The 5,376-nt window shown below is 39.9% G+C and overlaps 1 long non-coding RNA gene across 1 annotated transcript; it reads right to left on the minus strand.

The window, feature by feature from the left end:
- Positions 1-1,025: 1,025 nt before the first annotated feature.
- On the minus strand, positions 1,026-3,610 carry LOC117244105. Its single transcript, XR_004496562.1, has 3 exons — positions 3,324-3,610; positions 2,202-2,270; positions 1,026-1,158 (listed from the first exon to the last, which is right to left on the minus strand). It is a non-coding gene; the product is annotated as an uncharacterized LOC117244105 (long non-coding RNA).
- Positions 3,611-5,376: the final 1,766 nt, after the last annotated feature.

Raw genomic sequence — 5,376 nt, forward strand, 5'->3', positions numbered from 1 at the left:
ACACTGATTTAGTTTTACTCTTTTAAATGTGCTCCTTATCTTATACCAAGAGGTTTCCCATTTAGACAGTGTTAGACTGCTAAACGGTACTTAACCACCCACTATTTTGTACTTATTAACTTACTGTCATTTAACATAAAATGCTTAGGCAAGCCATGAGAGAGATCAGAATTCTGATCCTCATATTAAAAAGAAAAGGGCTCCAGGCATTAGATTGTGAAATATGATTTCCCGGGATATATTAAATTCTGGGTTAGTGTTCGTTTTGATATCACAGAAAGTCAAACCTCATTTCATAAGAGGGCATCTCAACATGCTTTGCATACACCATGCTTTCCCTTGATAAAGGCTCTGTGCTGCAGCAAACTTGGAATTTAATCAGAACCTCTAGAGTAGTCAGCCGTGGGTGTGGAGGAGAGCAAAACCCACACCACGAACCTCATCTCACAGAAGTTCCTTAGATAGTTCTACAACAAACACAAACAAGAGGAATGAGCCAAGGGGCTCAGCAGAAAGCATCACAGGCTTGCATTATGCTGCAGGAGGGACTGCAGATGCAGAGCCTAGCTGGTACAGCATGCATCACCTCTGTATTAGCACGTTAACTATATTTCTGCAAGAGCCACAGCAGAATGGCCAATGAAGTATGCATTTAGGACCATCAGTAACCAAAAGGATACTGAGGCCTGTCCGGTGTCTTACTGTGAACTTGAGTACAAGTCTCATTTTTCACATACTATCAGTCTAACCACAGAACTGTTGAGAAATACAACCAAAACCAGGTTGAAATATATGTGTTTGGGACTCAGAGATTCTCACAGAGTTTCAGAGAGAAGTTCCCCTCAGTCCTCACAGTCTTGCATAATTTGTTCACATGTTCCTTTAGCTTTAGCATATTTCAAAGTGAAAACATGGGTTGAAACACAAAAGCACAATTATTTACAAGAAAACCTACCATGGCTGATGTTATTAGAGATCAACAGGAGGCTGCATAGAGAAGGAAAGCTGGGAACAAAATGGAAAGAATGACCTGATAAATTGGGGGTAGACAAATTACCAAAATATACCTACCACCAACCACTCTGAATTCCTCCTCCTTCTCTGCTTGCGCACATGGTTCTCCAGAAGCAGAAGGTTCCAGAAATTAATGGCATTATCCTGAGGTCAACAGAGTAGGTTTTTACCCAACAAGTTTAAAGTGAAGGTCGCCACTGGTAGTCTGCCTTTTCAATTTATTGCTTCAATTGTGCCACACTCTGAACCAACTCCCTGTATAGGTGGCTGCTGAATTTGCAGGCTAACACAGCCACATGTGGCATGTTAAGCCCCTTCACAGGGCTATCCTCATCTGATTACCATTGCTGAAGAGGGGCAGCCAAGCCAAGGGTGACATGGTCAAGAGCCTTTCACCATTCTCCAGCTTGCCTCAAGTTGGAGCATCCTCCCTGATACACACTGCCACAGCACCTGCACTCTAGTGAGATGGTGCTGGCAGAAAGCTGTAAGCTGCCATCCTGTAAATATCTGCTCTTCCTTGGCAGAAAACCTCACTCTTACATGACCTGGTCTTGCTCTAATGCAGTGACTGTGGTCGGGTATTTTCTGTGCTTCTCCCACAGCAAGCTTTGAATAGACAAAAGTGAATTTTCAGGACATCATTATCAGCAGGTCATGACTTCTAGCAAAAAAGAAATGTCTCGACAGCAAACCATATGAAAAAAAATAAGGGATAATGCCAGGGCTTTCCCAGAAGTCAGCAACACTGATAGTTTGTTGCAGAGCACTCTAGAACGGGAGTCTGGACTGTGGACTTTAGTAAATCCACCTTTGTATCTTCTAGATCAATTTATATACTTATTAAAAACTCTCACAGGTAATATAGATAATAAGCAATAATATGAGATTATTCATATTTTACTAACATAATTTGTTAATTAATGAACTTCACTGTGTTTTGTAACAGATGAAGACCCATATTAATTCTTGTAAAATAAATTGCAAGCCTCATCTCCAGTGAAATTTTATCCCCTTCTTTCACCTTCCCATACAGAAGGGTGCTTTGTAAATTGTGATTATCTTTTATCACAGTGTTCTTTTATTTCTTATAACTCATTTTGATGGATACCTTGATGTGTGATTTGATACTTGCTTTTTTAAAAAAGAACACATGCATCAGAACACAGTATCAGAAATTTACTTACCTTTAGTCATTGTTCAATTCCTTTCTGTGTTTCAAGCTTCTCATTGCCTGCCCTTACTGAAGATCAACTCTAATGAAGGAGGGAAAAGGAGGGGGGAAGGGAATATTTATGAATATCATCAGCTTCAGTATTCTTCGTAAGCCTATGTTTAGTCTGAAAGAATACATGAGACAGTACAGACATGTCTCTCTCTCTCTCTCTTTTAGTGGTCTCAACCACTGAAAAATAAGAGTATTTCCTAGGAAAAATCATCATTGCCAATTAAATTGGGACCATAGTCTCCTGTCAGCCGGGCAAACTACTCTGCTGTAAGTTGTGCTGTTCTAAACAAATCATAAGGTCTTTGTTAGTGGTACTGCAAAAGTGGCCTAAGTTTCCAAGTACACAAAAATGCTACATTAGCTACTGCAATAATTTCTTAGGTTTAAAATCTATTTTTAACCAATATATCTACCAAGCCTTTGTATCCATGGATGGAAAAGTAAACTATGAGAGGAACTAATTATTTAACAAAGTGTTAAGTGAAAACATTTGAACAAAATAAAAAGCTTTTAGTTCACTTTTTGTAAAGAGTAGCTATTCAGAGAGAGCTATGCAAGATAAAAAAAAAAACCCAAACAACTCTGTAAAATATTCATGCTTCCTCCACCCAACTTCTTGTAAGAACATTTTTAAAGCATCTCACAGATTTTATATGACATTGTTGGTGCTTGTCAGGGCCTTCGTATCAAAGATCAGGTGTTTTACCATGAGTACAAATCTCATTTTGATTACCCATTTTTAGTAATTCTTGTGTTATTCCTGGAGTTTCTTAAAACCTTGCATCCAGATGATTAGGTGAGCTACTCAGCTTTTGTTTTGGGAGTGGGTGTGGATGGATTGTTTCTAAACAAATACAGCTCTAGCCTTTGTGGTTGTGGCAAATAATATAAAAACATGATCAAGGGTGCATCTCCACAACCTCAAATGCACAGGGGAAAAAAAAAAAAAAAAAGAAAAAAGAAAAAAATCAGTAGGTTTTGAATTTATTTAACGCTAAGGATGAGTTTTACAATGCAAGGACATAGGGTAGAGCACAGCTACAAAGCTCAAGCCCCATGAAGCGAAGCAAACTGTACTTACCTCACCCTCAGCCTGACACTGCAGCCTAAAGATACAATAGGCATTGGTATCCTATATCAGCCAGGCCCTGATTCATGGCTAAGCAATCCAACCTTTTTCATTCTTTTGCCTAAGTTCTTTTGACTCTCTCCAGAGACAGCTCAGCTACAAGACACGAAAACAAAAGAGCAGGGAGCGTTATATTAAGCCTCAGCAAACAGGCTTTTGCCTCTAAAACTACACACAAACATGTTGGGCATATAACACTACTACAGTTTACAACAGACTCTTCTCCATCAACTATTACATCACCTTCATTAACCTGAAGTATGAAAGATACTGTATTTAAAAAAAAAAAAAAAAAAGGAGGGGTAGAAGGGAAAGCAGAACCTCTATGTATAATCTCCTTTCTTCTCTCAGATAAATAGCATACTTATGTTGCATCTGGGACAATTATGGAACTTTTCCCAAGATATGAAAAATAATTCAACAATTTATCTCTGTATCATGGTTAATGTTGTGTAATTATTACTGAAAGGTAGCTGCATCACCAAGGAGACAACATACAACAACACTAGTTTGTAGTCAGGTGTCCAATGTGTCAGTAGCTCCTTTCACAATAATGGACATAAGAAGAACCGTCATTATTCACTGAAATCAGTGCTCACAGACACCTTAATTGCATGTCAGTTTAAGGTTCAGATCAGATGCTCCTGAGCCCCAGCCTCCTCCTCTATCCAGTGGTCAGCATAGTCCTCCTGACTGACAAGAGGTCTGGACTGTTTTCTAAGACCGAGGGAAAAAGAGTCTTGGAAGGGTTAAAACAGATTAGCAAGGAACTGCGAGGATATGAATGGAGCCTGCCCCTGCAAGTCTTCTAGGTTATCTTCATCTTCATGCCCACTGGGGACTGACTCACAGGTGTTTTAGGAAGAAGCAGCTGCCTGCTTTGTGACATTTCAGCTTTTGCCTGCAGGTTGAGAAGAGTTTACAGGATGAGATACACAACAGAGAGGAGACAGTCTGCTGGAGATATCAAACTGCATTTGCTACATCCAACATAGAGCTTGTCTAGCAAATAAGAAGAAAGGTTTCCACATTTCAAACTCAAAAGGAGACCAGCCCCATCCCACTGACAAAAGGCAGAGATTCTGAAAGAGGAAATGCATTTGAAGTAAGTTAATGCCATTAGCGAATTCAGAGCTGCTGAAAGCTGCTTGACACGGGCTGACATTTCTGGAGAAGGACACTCTCCAGCTGCAGGGCAAACAAAACAGGAGGAGGCATTGCCCAGCTTCCCCCTCTACAGGTCGCAGGGCAGAGATGGAGGGTGGGAACATGCATGTGAAAAATCCTGCCCAGCACCGAGCAGGACCTTCACATTAAGTACTCCTGCTTGGTATCGCTTGTGCCTTGCTGCACACCATGCCCCCTCAGCTCTTCCTCCTATGGGTAAGAAGCACACAAGAAAACTGCATACCAGTTGAGAATACTTATTTTCTCACTGAAGTCTAAACCAGTGAATTTAATTTCAAGTTTAATTTAAAGCAGTGGATTGAGAAATCAACATGACTTAAAGTGAACTCTAGAAGTTGTATGGGTTTCTAATAATCACCAGCAGTCATGGCAGTATTTAGGTAAGCAATATCACACTTTTTGATGGAGTTTTCCTTTTCACAAGCATCAAACAGACTCATAGCATACTTGCTAGTTAGAAGATAAACCCAGCAGATAAGAATCTGAGCTTGCCTTGCCCCACACTAATCAATATGGTATTACCCTATCTTCTAAGATAAATTGGTGAAAAAGTAAATAAAAATTGTCATTATTCCAATCTGAAACATTGTGAGGGATGGAGAGGGAAGGAGAGGGAGGGAGAAGCTGAGTTTTTAAGACATTACTGAACTAGCAATATCTGCAGCCATAATCTATAAAGTTTGCCAGTCATATGGTTTTGCAGTTTTACTGTAACCTTTGTCCTAGGAAGATTACTTTATCTGCCAGTCAATAGCAACACAAATTTTTATGAAGCAGGGAACAAAATCTGAGCAATTGTCCCTTCCCCCACCCTTAC

The sequence above is a fragment of the Parus major genome, chromosome 3, assembly GCF_001522545.3.
Source record: "Parus major isolate Abel chromosome 3, Parus_major1.1, whole genome shotgun sequence".
Taxonomy (NCBI): Eukaryota; Metazoa; Chordata; class Aves; order Passeriformes; family Paridae; genus Parus; species Parus major.